At 34.0% G+C, this 18,141-nt stretch overlaps 1 protein-coding gene across 3 annotated transcripts in view; it reads left to right on the top strand.

Annotated features, from left to right (window-relative positions):
- Positions 1–18,141, top strand: part of LOC106716163 (uncharacterized protein DDB_G0284459) — a 69,467-nt gene that overhangs the window by 10,869 nt on the left and 40,457 nt on the right. The window contains exon 1 of one of the 3 annotated variants that reach the window (XM_014509624.2): positions 5,195–5,359. The exons of the other annotated variants lie outside the window; for them this stretch is intronic. The gene's annotated coding sequence lies outside the window, so the exon portion shown is untranslated. Of the gene's footprint in view, positions 1–5,194; positions 5,360–18,141 lie in introns of those variants that run through there. 3 annotated transcript variants of the gene reach the window in all.

Below are 18,141 nucleotides of genomic sequence, written 5' to 3'. Positions count from 1 at the left end.
ATATAAAAAAAAAACAAAGTTAATATTTTTTTGTCACAAGTATGTTTTTGGTTCAGCCATGATCCATATTTACTAGTTTTATAGAATTTAAATAAATTTGCTATAATACTGACCATCGCTTTCTGTTTTAAAAAAAAAAGTGTTGTCTATATTGAGCTTTTAGGAAATACAGTTAATTTATAGGTTAGAACAGTTAGATATATGTAAAGTTTGAAATATGTATAGTTATTTATTCTCTAGCCAGTTGGTTTTTTCTAATCTCCAATTTGAAAATAAAATGTAAATGTATAAATATATATGAATATGATAGCCTTAATTCACTGCACTAATTTTCCATCATTACGCGGTCATTGAGCGGCCATTTTGAGTGCACATTGATAAGGGGGCCCATTCAATCTGCGATGCATCATGGCTTGCGTCATATCTCCCTTTTGATACGTACGATTGTCCAAAAATAACTTTAATATGCTTGTAATGAGTTAAAATTAGATTCAATGCGTCAGAGCTAGGTCATTTATGGATATAAGTAATATAAATTTTGCTATATTTGTGAGCCAGAGGCCAAACTTTACTCTTCTGCTCTTTTCCAATCGGATTTGGCCGGGGAGGAGATGTATAGAAAGGGGGAAAATCATCTTTCTGTACGTTCTCCTTTGTCCAATAAAAGTGTGCAATATAATGGGTAATTACTGTTTTCGCTTCGAAAGCGTACTTGTCATTCTGATGGATCGTTCCATCATAACAATTCAAAACCATAAAATTCTTGACCCGCCCCTTCGTTAAGGCAATTTAAACCCTATTCCTTTATAATAAAGGCGATCAAAACCATTAGGCAGGAGCTTCGCTCGGCTCAAAGGTTATGAGAGAGGTGAATGTTTATGTAATTTTATGGTTCACAAATGATAAGCTCTAGCGTATTTTCCTATATCTACAGTTTCTGTGTTTCTTATTCTTCTTTCCATAGTAATATATATATATACTCGTAAAACAATTTCATTTTCACGCGAAATTAAGAAAAAACTTTGTAAGAAGCCTATGTGTTCTACCAAACTATGCTCTATATTTATGCTATATTTCATCGAAATCCGTTGAGCCGTTCTGGAGATACCTTCAAACAAACATCCATCCGTCTAAACTTTCGCATTAAAATATTAGTAAGATTAAATTTATTTATATCAATCTTCTTATATATCTATATATATAAAAGAAAGTTGTGTTAGTTACACCATTTATAACTCAAGAACGGCTGAATCGATTTGACTGAAAATTGGTGGGCAGGTAGCTTAGAACCAGGAAAAGGACATAGGATAATTTTTACCCCGTTTTCTATTTTTTATTCCGCGCGGACGGAGTCGCGGGTAAAAGCTAATATGTTATGAATGCGAAAGTTTGGATTGATAAATGACGTATGCTTGTTATTACGTATATCCAAAACTCAATGAACTTTGGCATTAACATAGATCAGAGTTTGGAAGAACGCATATACTTCTTACAAAGTGTTTTTTTTTGCGCGCGGGAAAGTCGCGGGCGAAAGACTATTTTTTAAATCACAATGGATGATTAAAAAATATATCAATGAAGAAAATGTTGTTATTTAAAAAACAAATTTTCCCACCATATTCTTGTAACATGTACCACACACCAAAGGCCAAATACTATCACGTTCAGTTATATCAGCTTACAAAACATGGTTTTCTCTTTTTGGAAACACGTGACTAAACAAATTTCTTTTATTGTCATTGCAAATATATCATTACGTAAAAGTTACAGCACCGGAGTTGTGTTGTGATTGCTCATCGATTTGCTACGCTCAATAAATGAAAGTTTGTATGGTTTTACGGATCCAAAAGATCCGCGTACCAAAGTTTATTTAACGGAAATATTATAATGAGAAAGGTATATGACACTAGCTGTCACACAAGACGCCGTCCAAGCAGAATTGAAAAAAAACTTAATAAGCATCCTATATGTTCTTCCAGACTATGTTCTTCATCTGTGCTATATTTCATCAAGATCCGTTGAGCCGTTCCAGTGATAACTTGTAGCAAACATTCATCCATCTAAATTTTCGCATCTATATATATAGTTACACTATTTATAACTCAAGATCGGTCGAACTGATTTAGCTGAAAATTGATGGGGAGGTAGCTTAGAACTAGGAGACGAACGTAGGAACTTTTTTATCTTGTGTGCATTTTTTTTTATTCCGCGCGGACGCAGTCGCAGCTAAAAGCTAGTTTATAATATTAGTAAGATTGTAATCTTACTAATATTATAAACTAGCTTTTACCTACTACTAGCTATTACGAAAGAATTTTAAATGAAGAACTTCCAAAAAAGATTTACATTTTACAATTTCATATACCTTACATAACTATAAAATGTTTAGCTATGTATAATTTATAACTAGATATTAATAAGTCCTAAGAATTTTCTCTCTGGTTACTTATTGATACATATTTTGAATTTTTTTTTTAAGAATAATAAATACATTCGATGAGATTTAATTGACTGACCGAAATTATAAACGCCATTCTGCCGACCAAGCATAGTCTCATTTATAACTCTACTAGCTGTTGCCCGCGACTCCGTCCGCGCGGATTTGATAAAAAACGTAACAGCCTATGTATTCTTCCAAACTATGTTCTACATCTGTGCCAAATTTCATCAAGATCCGTTGAGACGTTCCGGAGATACCTTCAAACATCCATCCATCCAAACATTCGCGTTTATAATATTAGTAAGAAGTAAGATAATCACAGGGTTTGTGTCCTAAATTTACGCCATTCGATGTACAGTTATAATTAATATTCAATCTAAAAGCATTTTTGCTTATCCGGGGTAATTATTTTTAATTAGGTTATATTTTAGTTTAAATGAAACCGATCTAAAGATCGCATTATCATAGTCTATCTATATATATAAAAGAAAGTCGTGTTAGTTACACTATTTATAACTCAAGAACGGCTGAATCGATTTGACTGAAAATTGATGGGCAGGTAGCTTTGAACCAGGAGACGGACATAGGATAATTTTTACCCCGTTTTCCCCGTTCCCCGTTTGAAAAACTTGATCTTAGTATTGATGACGATCGAGTAATTTATATTTCGTATTAAACAATGTTGTAGTAGAAATATTTTTCGGATCGGTGTCAAGGATGGACTATTGATTTCCTCTGGTAATTCATGTGAAAGTGTCCGTAAAAGTTGTTTATATGGCTTCTTTGGGTGACGACTTTTTTCTCCAAAAATCTCTCTTTCAAATTAAGTTTTTTAGAGACTTATTAGCTCTTAATAATGTATTTATTTTCGGTTACAGAGTCAGCACAGTTATTTGTTTTATAAATACTTATAACATTATTATGCCGAGTTACATCTAGACTATATAAAGTGCAAGTAATTTAATACAAAATGTATTATGTATATTTCAATAAATTCAGCAGTTTAACTCGTAAATATTGCTTCACTTCATAATATGTTTATTTAACCTACTTAAATTTGATGATGCTACTAAAACATTTGAAGTAAATACCTAGAATGAAACGTTAAAAGACCATTTAGAACAACAGAATGCGTCCATATTATGACAATAACACACATAAAAAAAAATAAAAAAAAATCAGTCGAATTGATAACCTCCTTCTTTTTGAAGTCGGCTAAAAATGCCCTGAGTCGCTTCAAGTCAGGTCCTTGCATGACGCTGTCCTTTGGGCTATCTCTACTGTTTTCAAACTTTCAACAATATCTGTATTCCCTTTCTCTCTCTCTCTCTCTCTCTCTCTCTCTCTCTCTCTCTTTCTCTCTCTCTCTTTCTCTCTCTCACTCTCTCTGCCTAGCTTGTATCCCACAAGGTGATGGGGTCGGCTTTCCTAATCAGTCTCTTCCACTTCGCTCTGTCCTCGATATCTTTGTTTGACACTTGGCACTCACTCTTGTCTTTTAAACACTATCTGTACGTTCTGATTCAATAACTTGTATGTCTATAATCTATATCTATGGTCCTATAATCTTATAAATTGTGGAATATAGTTAGTAATAATTGTAAGCAATCGCTATAATTTGGCCAAGTGTCAAGTACGTTACGGTGGAGTGAACGCGTAACCTTAGAATAAGGTAATTACTAAAGACCTGTCACATTCCTGGTCAACATTAGTTTGTGCAGACTCGACCCGTTTACCTTTGAATCTTGTGGACAGTGCGTTATAATTTACTGCGTGATATTACCACTGTTATCGTTGTTTCTGAGTTGATCCTTGTATAAAATATATTGTTATCTCATTATCTCTGTCTTGTCAAAGGTAATGAGAGGGATGACGATATGTTTTATATAAAGACTAGCTGTCGCCCGCGACTCCTTCCGCGCGTAGTTAAAAAAAACTAAATAGGGGGGGAGGGTGTGAAAAATAGATGTTGGCCGATTCTCAGACCTACTGAATATGCTCACAAAAATTCATGAGAATCGGTCAAGCCGTTTCGGAGGAATTCAAGTTCGAACCCCGTGACACGAGAATTTTATATAATAGAAGATTATTGCATCTGTTATTATTTGTGTAAATAAATCAATAACCATCATCATCATCTCCCTGGCCTTTTCCCACTCACATGGGGTCGTTACACAAGGTTTTATAACCCTTAAAGTTTTGGCTTAAGTTTTTACGGCCGGCAGCCTGCCTGTCACCAACACTACTTGGGAGGAATAAAAAAAAACAATAAACAAATGCATTTAATTATTAACTACGGTAGATACATTTCTGTGCTTGCTAATATTAGAAATGCGAATGTGTTGATGCATGGATGTTTGTTAGAAGGTATCTCCAGAACGCCTGCATGGATATCGCCGAAATTTGGCATGTAGAATATAGTTTGAAAGAACACATAGGCCACTAATTAACTTTTTTTTTTAATTCCGCGTGGACAGAGTCCCGGAAAAAAGCTAGTAATTCATTAGTATGAGTACCATTAAGTTTGTAATGCATCTTTCGAATTTAAAAAAGTTTATTTTACACTATTTCATAAGGTTATTGGCTTATCCGTAAAATTATTTATATGCAATTTATCTGCATATAATATACAATCTTGAGTACTATCAAGAGTATTCGTTTCCTTTACTCCTTCAGTGACTCTTAGCGCTTCGTTGGCGCGAGACGTTTGTCTGTTGTCCGCCATTTTTAAAAAGTTTACAAACACAAGTCGCGTTCGGATATTTCAACTAGTTCCGTGTTAAACCGCAACGAATTGCAGAATTGTTACGAGGTCTTTTCCATCTCGTGTTACTGTCTTTTATCTGTGAACGTGTTGTGCTACTTAAAAAAATATTTGTGTAAACTGTCTTTATAAGGATTTATAAAAACTCAGTCAAGGTAAGTAAATATATATTTTTTTTCTTACTAATATTATAAATGCGAATATTTAGATGGATGGATGGATGTTTATTTGAAGGTATCCTGAACGGCTCAACGGATCCTGATGAAATTAGTTAATTTAAGTTTAATTTTTACTCCGCGCGGACGGTGTCACGGGCGACACTTTTTCGATGTAAGACAACAAGATATATACCAATAAGATGTCAAAGTGCAGCCAAATTTGACATGGTTGTAACTTAGACCAAGCTCTGTATAGTTTTTTCTTTGTAAATTGCATCACTGTTCTATACAATACATAACAATACCAGTCACTTCCCTTTATCCAATGATTGTTTATAAAAAATGTGCAAAAAATATGACGTATTTAAAATAAAGTCTATGGTTTCCCTCAAACAGATAACTGTAACCATTTAGGAGCACTTTCCTGGACTGATATTTATTTTAAACATTTTAATTTTAGTTAACACTAAATGTATATGAAATGTTGTTGTATGTTACTCAGTTGTGTTCTGTTACCATACTAAGAGTAACATGATAGTTGTAGGTTTGTGTGTGTGAACCGGTCCCCGCAGGTGTCAAATTCGGACACAAAACTCTAGCGGTTAAGCTGACCTCAACGCTAGACGAAACGATCGCTTCGTTTCTAAATTATGTTTTATTATTTTTAATATTTAATAGCCTTGGTAAAGGATACCTTTATTCGGAGAACACGGATCGAAATTCGTTAATTATTCAAGCATATTCTGGAATGTTAGATTTTTTCATTTATTTGTAGTCGTGCTTAAAACTTTGTAAGCTAATTAAGATGGTATTTGAAGCTTCTAACGTGGTGTACAATTATTGAAATTTATTAGAAAAACCTTATTTTGTTCGGACTTTGTGCACAACTCTCGATAAATTGTAAAATATTTGTGGTAAAAAAACTTTTGTTTTATCATACTAATATTATAAATGCGAATGTTTAGATATGGGGGTAGATCCCGTAACAACAATATTTGTTGGGTGCACGAATTCGCCTGGTCGACCGGAATATTACGACCACACAGAAGACAGGCTTGAAATGGAAGCAATTCAGCGTTTCGTCTGATAAGTGTGGTGCCGGAAGCCTAATTTTAGTCCATGTTCCCTTCCCACCCTTTTCTTATAACGAAAGGATGGGAAGGGGACGTGAATTTGACGGAGGAGGGTACGCATAAGAAGAGGATATATCCTCTTTCTCTGCATCTAGCGTCGCTAGGCGTCCGAATAAGACCGGACATAGGTAGGCCTTTTGATTGCGTGTCCGGCCAAAATAAACGGTGTCCGAGTTGTCCGGCTGTTGTTAGGCTTTTTACATTTCCAAAACGAGAGTGTACCTATTAATACTGAGACAAAGTCCTCAATAATATAGGGTGTCCGGCTTTTTTACCCAAATATACACTATCCTCGGGTGACATAGGCTATGTTTATTACTAGTTTTTTTTTTAATTCCGCGCGTACAAAGTCGTTGCTCTGTTTACGAAACTTGGACGTTCTGAGAATAAAAACCACTATATTAATCAATGTGACTTATTACCACAGAATTGTGAATTGGTTTTTAAGCCTAGAAGAACCATACTTTACATTTCCTATGCGAAATCTATATTAATATTCCTTTTGCGACTTTAAACTACGCCGTAACTTTAATTGCCAAAGTACGACAGTTAATTGTCTTTACATTTTATAAATCATTCATTTCTGCAACTTATATCTTTAATAAAGATTCCAATAGACTTTATGTAATACTAGTGGTCACCTTCGACATACAGACAGTCAGACGAAAATGTTAAAAATAAGTTTTTATCACCAACGCAAATACTTCACGTGTACGATTTTTTTTGTGATGATACATACAGACAGTCCAATTTTATTTACATGTATAGATGTGGTATACGCAAATTGTAATAGCAGACATTAAGTAAAACTCATTACAGTGGCAGAGTAGCGTGTATTCGGCACAGGGTCGTATTTCAACATAACACGTAATCGAGCGCCTGCTTTGCTTACTTATTGGAATACAAACGATAGTTGATTCAATTTTTTATATTATTTAGATCACTCGACCATGCAACTGGGTAATATAAAAAAACTTGAGAGGTGTCAAGGGACACCCGGATGGAACGAAGTTCCTTTCTATTAATTAGTGAAGGAATTGTAATATTTTTTTTTTTTTTTAAGTCGCGACACACACACTGTTCAATGCGAAATAAAAATGAAAATATCTGGCTTGCTTTCTATGAGAGAGAGAGAGAGAGACAGACAGAGTGTCGTGTTCTATAAGTGAGAGAGAGATAGACAGCAAAAAGTGTCGGGACAACTTTTCGTAAGAATTTTTTCCGTCTAGTCCCCTTTCACAACGCGCGATAAGGAACTTCGTTCCAACAATTTTGATTGTCGAATATTATTTTCCCGTAGGAGTCTAAGGATATTTTACATTTTTAAAATGACGTCATTATAAGTTTTTTTGTTTGGCATTTTAACTTTACTTATAAATAAAATTGTATTTAGTTTTATTTTTTGTTGATACATGCGATATTATTAAAAAGTAAGTTTATTTACTTCAATCCTAAAGTTATTCTTTTGGTTCCAGCTAAGAGTTTTTGTGTCGTATCTGATTATGATACATACTACAGTTCTGCTGCTGTAGATACTAGACCCAAGTTACGCTAGTTTTCTTTCGTGGAAACCATCATCAACAACGTACTTGCGTAGCCCACCGTATTGAGTACAATGAACCATTAGATTGCGATCCAGTGTACAATAGTAAAGTGGCTTCATTGCGACTTGCGTCACAGAGTATGGAAATCGAGTGGTTTTCGTCACACGCACACATACACACATGTCCTGTGAGTACACGGACGAAAGTTAATACATCTGTGTGTGTGATACTACGAATAGTCTATACTAGATATAAACAGTAGAATCTGGATTGGGTTTGTGAGGAGTGAGAAAATAATCTAAGAATTGAGAACCTTCTTTTAGAAGAAAAAGTGATGCTTAAATGTACAAGTATTTGCCTACATTGGCCGATAGGTAAAAAAGTTTTGTAACTGTTTCTGCCTATTCTAAAAATATATGTAATACTAGCTGTCGTCCGCGACTCCGTCCGCGCGCAGTTAAAAAAAAATGAAAAATAGATGTTGGCCGATTCTCAGACCTACTGAATATGCTCACAAAATTTCATGAGAATCGGTCAAGCCGTTTCGGAGGAGTATGGCAACGAAAACTGTGACACGAGAATTTTATCTATTAGACTAGGCGTCGCCCTCGACTTCGTCAGTGCAGAGTTTTAAAAAGTAACCTATAATATGCATGCCTTCATCAGCTACCTTCCCATCAAAGTCCTGTCACAATCAGTCTAGCCGTTCCGGAGATTACCTGAAATCAACGCAGCCTTACAGACAGACAATTAGTCTAAAACAATCAATCGTAAAGTGATACGTCATAGTAGTAGGTATGCGTGTTGGAGTAAATAAAGCTTACAGATAAGTTAGCTCTTAACTATCGGGGCTAGGCTATAAAGACACTCCTAGACTATTTATTTAACCGCGCCCTTTACTCTGTGATATAAATAGTTATTCAAGCTTTATCAAATTAGACTACCCCACACATATGTTAACTGTCATACCAATTTATCGTTGACGTATTTATTATGTAAGATACTATTACTAATAATTATTTAACATATAATAAAAACATACAGCTTTATTTATGTCCTAGCTGTCACCCGCGACTCAGTCCGCGCGGAATTAAAAAAAAACGTAATGAGTAGCCTATGTGTTCTTCCAGATTGTGTTTTACATGTGTGCCAAATTTCATAAAGATCTGTTGAGCCGTTCCGGAGTTATCTTCAAACAAACATCTATCCATTTAAACATTCGCATTTATAATATTAGTAAGGTTTTTAAAGTTTTTCATGGTTTAAAGTCAATTATTTAAAATGTAGAAATTACCAAACCATTTCTATGTCATTTTTGATTTCATATCTTCCACTCAATTATTTCGTCGAGATTTTTTTACATTGAAAATAGGCCATCTTTCTATCTTGCTTTACTACTTTTTTATTTCTTTTATACTTTTTTTACATGATGTATCCATACATTTATAAAAAATGCCTATCAAAATTAAAAAAAAAACCCTTACCACATCCTAGGTAACTTTTAATTAATTACATAATTTCTGTTATTTATGTAATATATAAAAATACTAGCTGTCGCCCGCGACTCCGTCCGCGCGCAGTTAAAAAATGGAGGGGGTTATGAAAAATAGATGTTGGCCGATTCTCAGACCTACTGAATATGCTCACAAAATTTCATGAGAATCTGTCAAGCCGTTTCGGAGGAGTACGGTGACGAAAACTGTGGCTCGAGAATTTTATATATTAGATTTTTATTGTTATCACAAAAAAGTAAAACTACAGTTTCTTAAACAATGTTCTTCATCCATCCAGTAATTAAATGTTAATAGTACTAAGTAGGGTCTTATAGTGTGTCCACCTCTTTCCAATCCTGTTAAATATGGAATGTATGTTACATACAAATATATTTGTATATTTGTATGAGGTTTATTTGTAATCGATACGCATAGTGCCATGTGACCGCAAGTGTAGCTAGTGCCAAATACTTGGCATAAGTCCTTTCGTATTGCGTTGCGTAGAAAATATGTTTTTATTTTTTTATTTTACTGGAGATAAGACTATGTATTCAACCATTAAATGCTTAATTTAATTTTTATTCAAATGTTCTAGAAGAATATCGTCACATTTAGTGTGATTAATTCATCAGGCTCATTACAGATCCTGTTAATAGCTTTTTTTTAAGTCACATGTGTATATAATATGTTTTCAACTAGCTATCGCCCGCAACTCCGTCCGCGCGGGATTTAAAATATACGTAATGAGTAGCCTATCTGTTCTTCCAGATTATATTGTACATCTGTACCAAATTTCATCAAAATCTGTTGAGCCGTTCTGGAGATACCTTCAAACAAACATTCATCTATCCATTTACATTTATAATATTAGTAAGTTTTTAGTACTACTATAACCTAAGCTAGTTAATAATCAAAAATTCGTCATCTTCATGATGATTATGCAATTTTTCTTAATAAAATATAATCGAGGATTGTTTTGTGGTGAAGAAGGTCAGTCGATCCTACAATACCGTTGCATACGGAATGTTCGAGAAAGTACAACTTAAACCTTGAACTCTTTTGTGGTTAACACTTATTTGGAAAAAAAACACTGATTCATTCGTCTTCAATTTCAGTTTTTCTTATTTTTGTATTTGCTTGCTATTGTCAAAACGACTGCTATAAAGATTGTCATTGGACTCATTTAAAAAAATACAAAAAAATAATATGCTTTTGTACAAATTTTTTTACAATAGAAACCAGCGTTAGAGACAAAATAGCGTAAAAAATTCTTTCTTCACCTATAGCTCTTTTAACTTTACCTGCACCGAACTTCGTTTATTTACAACATGTATATCAATACATAGTATAAAACAAAGTCGCTTTCGCTGTATGTCCGTATGTATGCTTAGATCTTTAAAACTACGCAACGGATTTTGACGCGGTTTTTTTTAATAGATAGAGTGATTCTTAAGGAAGGTTTGTATGTATAATAAATGCATAATATAGTAGAGAAACACTGATAAATTTAAAGGTTTCTAATGTGAACGCTGTGAACGTTGTGTATAAGGACATTCTGTAGTAGGTATATTTTGCATTGCACCCGTGCGAAGCCGGGGCGGGTCGCTAGTAAATATTAAACAACGACAGTGTAGACATAGCTTTAGAGTGGCAAAGACAGACCCATGTGGGTCATCTCGAGTTTACAAAGTCAAATCCGCTGTAACGGTATTCAACTGACTGTATTTGGATGCATCTGTTGATAAAACATGTTATTATGGTCTTTGAAGTATATTGAAGGCTGTAGTATAATATATAATGCGACCAAATTATGTGGTTATATTAATTTCTGTATTATTACGGTACTAATTTACTTCCAACAACTACTATCTCACTGTAAGAAATTAAAAACATTCATCATCAACCTGCCCTTATCGCTATGGAGGGTCGGCACAGTATGTGCTACTCCTCCATAGATCTCTATCAGCCGTCATATCTGAATTTACCCCCTTCTTACGCATATCCTCTTTCATACAATCCATCCATACTTTCTTTGGTCTTCCTCTACCTTTATAGCCATCTACATTCAATCTCATTACTTTTTTGTTTATATGATTAAAAATACTTAAGAATACTACTCCTTAATACTAATATTATTAATATTAATACTGTAGAATTTAAAATCATTAAAATTTTTATATGAAATATGCAATGAGAAAAATGGTTTCTTATTTATACCTCTATATTTTCTAAAAACAAACCAAAAGTTTAAACAACATCCTGTATAATTATATTACTTAATAAGTCTACGGATATCAATCCGCTAGAATAAGTAAAGCGTGACAAGTGTAAGGTCGGAACGAGGATGATATTAACAACACTTATTGCATTAAACTATCCGATGACTTTACTTCACATTGCCCATGTTCGAACGATAGATTAATTCGTGGAATATAAGTGAACCATTCCATCTCTAATAGCTTTTTTATTCTCTCGTAAAAACTCTGTTATAAACATCATCCTGTATTACTTGTCATAATACATTTCTCTTTCGATTCGTGATGGAATATGGAATATTCCAGTAAATCTAAAATTATGTATTGATTTTGCGAACATGTGCAGTGTATACTCGCCTTTATAATCCTGACCTTTAACTTTTACACAGAGCACGTAACATGATATCTTATTGATTTATGGAATTAGATTGAATAACAATTTCCCCTTCACTTGTCCACGCAGTAACTGTGAAAATAATATATTTGATACTAGCATTTACCCGCGACTCCGTCCGCGCGAAATAAAAAAATGCACACAAGATAAAAAAGTTCCTATGTCCGTCTCCTAGTTCTAAGCTACCTCCCTATCAATTTTCAGCTAAATCAGTTCGACCGATCTTGAGTTATAAATAGTGTAACTAACACGACTTTTTTATATATATAGATGAAAGAGACAGCAAAACATTTTTGTATTACTCTTTCATTAGTGGAAACTTATTACACACAACTAAACGTATGCCAAAGTTAGAAAAACTACTTGTAGAACTTGTAAAAAATAACCAACAACAAGCAATGGCGCTAGTGTCGCAAGTTTTTACTCCATCTGGTTGAAGGCAAAAAACGGTCGTAATAATTAAAATATGACTAATTAACATTGTTAATACTTGCTACTTGCTTGTAACTCAGGACTCATGTTATGTGCATCGTCCAAACTCAAGAAAATACGGTAACTGAGCTTTAACATTATGTGACGTCATCGGTATTTTAATGCACCACTCGTAACAATTCAAGTACACGCCGTGAGAACATTCTCATCATAATGGTCGCTAAACGGTGATTTAGTCCCGAGATTTACTATTCCAACGTCGCGAGATAAACAGACGGAGCAAACCGAATTTAATTGAAAAATAGTATGTACTTAATTTGGCCTTTAACGTTAAGAACAAACTGGAAATTCGTAATTTATTAAATGACCGCCATCTATTGTTGAGAATGTGTAACTTACATAAGTAAATCACCGACTTGTTGGTATAGATGTCGCTTTAATATTCGTCGATTAAAATCGAATCAAAAAAGGTTATAACTAGGTAGTGTAGTAATAATGTACCAAGTACGCCAGGTGGAGAAGAATAATCCAGGAATTAAGGCCCCGGAAGGAGACCAGGAGGAGCTTGAGGTGCCCTTCCGACTCCGCTCCAGTTGGACCGACGACATAGTACTGATGGCGGGAAGTCATTGCGGAAGGGGGAGGACCGCATACTGTGGGAAGGCTTATATCCAGCTGTGGGCATATGATGATGATAGTAATAATCCCTCGATTTTATTAATAACACGAGATAAAATATCAACAGTTGAACAATATAATTAGTATTTTCATTGCCTCGTCTCATGTTATCTCAAACTTTTTATGTATGTTAAATTAAATATTAAAAAAAGTTATGTACACATTGTGTAATACATATCTAACTTCGACAGTTAAAATAAAACTTTCACCTTATAATCCCTCCTAATTAAACAAAAGTGAAAATGTCTTGTTACGTAGTGTTAACAGCGTACGCGTTTACGATTCGTTTACAAAGACTGATTTAATTCATTACGTGATCTCTCTGAGTACACACGTGATTTGGAATAAATGCGTAAAAGTATCTTGGTCCTGATTTAAAAAACACATTAAGGTTTCAACTCCAAAGAAGAAGTGCATATCTGTGTTAACAGTGGAAATCCAACTTAAGGGCTGATATACAGAAAACCGAACGCGTCTCAGTTGATGGTTGCGAAAATTTATAACTCTTTATAAATCCTACTAATATTATAAACTAGCTTTTACCCGCGACTCCGTCCGCGCGGAATAAAAAATAAAAAACGGGGTAAAAATTATCTTATGTCCGTTTCCTGGTTCTAAGCTACCTGCCCACCAATTTTCAGTCAAATCGATTCAGTCGTTCTTGAGTTATAAATAGTGTAACTAACACGACTTTCTTTTATATATATAGATGCGAATATTTAGATGCATGTTTGTTTGAAGGTATCTCCGGAACGGCTCAAGGGATCTTGATGAAATTTGGTACACATGTAGAACATAGTTTAGAACTAGAAGAACACTTAGGCTACTTAACGCTTTTTTTACTCCGCGCGGACGGAGTCACGTGTTACAGCTAGTATTACATATATTAACAATGATAGAAGTGATCAATTGAATCACAGGACCCATTTCAATGCTAAATAATTCGACACCACCTCATTAACCAAATGAAACAGTGAAAGCATTGAGAAATGCAATTAACATGAACTGCATTACCAATCATACATTAACACGGCGCGTGCGCATCGCATACTAGAATTCCATTTATCTTAAAACTAAGTAGGAGCAGCATCGGCTTACGAACAAAACGAGGTAAAGAATCGTATGGAAGAACACATAGGCTATTTAAGAAGTTTTTTTTTAATTCCGCGCGGAGAGTTGCGGGCGACAGCTATAATATTGTACAAATAATGAAAGAAATATAAAGCCGTCTTCTCATAAGTCAAGAAGTCTATCTTTTCTTTTACATGTAACTTCGTACAATGCGTTTGAAATAATGTGCTACGTCATATTCAGACATAATATTACATTAATGCATTTTTTTTAATCTGTACTTTTCTAGCTATTTTTGACAAATATAAGTTATTTTTGTTTGAAACATACTATACTTTTGGTTATTCGCAAATATCTATTCCAATAGCGTATGCATAATCAAGTTTTAATTTAAATAATAGACAATACATTCATTTTATAGTTTTGATGTATATAAATGTTGATATAAAATATTTAGCGTATAAATTTTTATGAAGTCACAAAATTTCTAACCTCAATAATAACGATTTCTCCCAAGTGTTTGTGTTACATTCCGTTAGGTACAACAAGGTAACATTGTGACTAACATTGTGACGTCGCGCAACTGACACAAGTCACGATCGTTCTCTAAAATTGAACAATATATTTTACTAGCTTTTACCCGCGACTCCGTCCGCGCGGAATAAAAAATAGAAAATGGGGCAAAAATTATCCTATGACCGTTTCCTGGTTCTAAGCTACCTGCCCACCAATTTTCAGTCAAATCGATTCAGCCTTCTTGAGTTATAAATAGTGTAACTAACACGACTTTCTTTTATATATATAGATTAAAAATTCGAGCAAGAGGTATATTCTTACATCACTACTTAGACATAATAGATTGAATGTGGATGCCTACAAAGATAGATAAGACCAAAGAAAGTATGCATTGTGTGAAAGAGTATATGCGTAACAAGAGAGTAAATTCAGTATGGAAGATTAGTACATACTGTGCCGACCCTCTTTAGGGAAATGGATAAAATGATAACTGTAATACTATTTCATCATCATCAGCTCACTGTACGTCCCTACTGAGGGGTACGGCGCCTACCCTAATCTAGAGGTGACTAGGCCATAGTTAACCACGCACCAGTGTGGCTTGGTTGACTTCACTATGTGTGAAGTCTTTGAATTCCTTCACCATAATATGTACGGATAAGTATATATAAATAGAAAATCGATTCGAACTTAAGACCTGGAGATTACAAGTCCTTAACCCCTGAGCTACTGACGGTCTACTACATAAAGTCGTATTTTTAATTCATATATTTGTCGCTTTTTATATAATACGCTGGCGCAGTGACCCAAAGTGCATCTTGGCCTCCGACCAAAGTCGCCTGTCCTGCGTCGTCTTTTATATACCAACTTTAAAATTATAGTTTTACATCGTATAGTTCCAAACTTAACCGAAATAATTTTAAAATAACAAACCGAAAGTGTCAGTTACATCGCTAGAAATGTTTTCTTAGGCGCAGTTAATTCCGGTGTACATAAAAATAACTACGCCTAAGTGCGATAACTGGCGAGTGCTCCAAAACCATTCGTTAGGGAACAGATGCTGACTAGCTGGAGTGACCATGATATTTCAAACTATTAAAAAAAACTTGAGAGGTGTCAAGGGACACCCGGATGGAACGTAGTTCCTTTCAATTAATTAGTGAAGGAACCAATGTTTATTCTATGAATAAAAAACTTAAGTGTTCACAAGAAGTACATTTTATTTCTATGAATTTTTCGTTATATATTGTCACATCGTTGCCAAGGTGAAGTAGCGCTCATTCGTCGTTAACATACTAACTAAGGCAAAAAGTGTCGTGACAACTTTTCGTAAGAATTTTTTCCGTCTAGCGTCTAACAACGCGCGATAAGGAACTTCGTTCCAAAAAGTTTTCTAGTTATTATTTGTAATTTTTTGTTATTTTCTTGTACTTGTAGTTGTGATTATTTTGTAAGTAGTTTGCTATGGGACTGACAGGTTCATAAGAACAAAGTCCTAATAAAATACGGATTTTTTTTTCCCTTTCTTTTCAAATTTTCGAAGATAATTAATTATTTTCTAGTAATAATTAATAAAATTTATCGTAATTTCACTTTTTAAATAGAAATCAATCTCCCAATTTTTTTGTCCGCATTTAAAAAAAGTTCGCGATATCACTATAGTTACTTATTAAGTAAATAATGTTTTTTTTTCTTAATTTTTTAATATGCTTGTGCCAACCCTACATACGACGGGAAGTGGCTAATTAAGTGCACATTCATAGTAAGGATCAATGGGGCCGCGGCACCGCATGCCCACAGCTTGTGTTACTACGAATTTTGAGTTCACCAAAATGTGACGTGTTATCTTGTAACATCACATTTGAAGCTAGCAATACGATGAACAATTCTGAAATAATAAGACATAAAAATAACAGTGTTTTCTGTTAAAGAAACAGATCCAATGGTAGATTTGTTTCTTTGCAAAGACGCAATAAATTTGTAAGGTTCTAAAAAACACTAATTTGATTACCGAATAACTTTAAATAAAGCTCAGAATATTTGATTTGTTATGTCTTAATAATTTAATAATAAGTCGTTATCATTTTATAAACGGAAACATTAAATTCGAATCCATAAAGCAGCAATATTAATTGACCGACTGAATGGAATGGGACTGGATTATGCTAGGAATGGAACGCGGACACTCAACATTTTAACTCACGCACAATTTTACTTTACGAGTAAATTACTATGAAATCATTAAAATGGTAAGCTTTACCAAGAATCGCTTAATGAGGAATTTTAAGGATTTAACCAAAGATGTAAGAAGAAATCTTTTTTTATAAGTAGGTAAAGAGCGAATGTGTCAAGAATTATTAAAGATAGAAATTTCACTATTAATTATGTACTAATTTTTAGATAGTAGTAACCCCCTTTTTTCTAAGAAAATGCGTTGATATACTTACTGTGTATCTACTGATTTTAGATATGGTAGTGACGTGATAAAACTATATATATACTAACTATCGCCCGCGACTCCGTCCGCGCGCATTTAAAAAAAAAATGAAAAATAGATGTTGGCCGATTCTCAGACCTACTGAATATGCTCACAAAATTTCATGAGAATCGGTCAAGCCGTTTCGGAGGAGTACGGGAACGAAAACTGTGACACAAGAATTTTATATATTAGATTTTTAAAGATTATCATTATATATGTTGGTATCACTAATAGTGTTATTCTGTTTAATTAACTACAGTAACATGATCCCTCATGAACCGTGTCCTGTATGTGTAAAAATATGTGATGACATCATGAATAAACCGTTTTTTGTTATCATGTTATTTTATAATTGAACAGTCAAGGAATTAAATTCGTATACCACAAAACTGTACGTTGCTATGAGCTATGTATAATTGCATGAATGATAAATGACATTTCATCGAAATGGGTAGGTAATAAACGTCCTCGACTGTACAGTATAAAAACTAAAAAATATAGCAAAAAACCTTGCACAAAACCTGATGAAAAATATTGACTAATTCACGATGATACGAAATTTAAAATCCTACAATATGCTTAGAACGTGTGCGTAACAAATAAAAATGTCAATTCATTGTTAACAATAACAAGCTTTTGTACTCTAAACTTCCCATTTGAAAATCATTCCCGTGACGTATTTTAAGAAGTTAAGAACCGTGTCTGGCAACCCCGCTGCGTAATTCAAAGACAAGCGATCCGTCATTTATCTCTGTCAATAGACATTTGTCTTTAATTTACGACA

The sequence above is a fragment of the Papilio machaon genome, chromosome 11 (genome assembly GCF_912999745.1).
Source record: "Papilio machaon chromosome 11, ilPapMach1.1, whole genome shotgun sequence".
Lineage (NCBI taxonomy): Eukaryota > Metazoa > Arthropoda > Insecta > Lepidoptera > Papilionidae > Papilio > Papilio machaon.
This window is presented reverse-complemented; position numbering and strand designations above follow the sequence as displayed.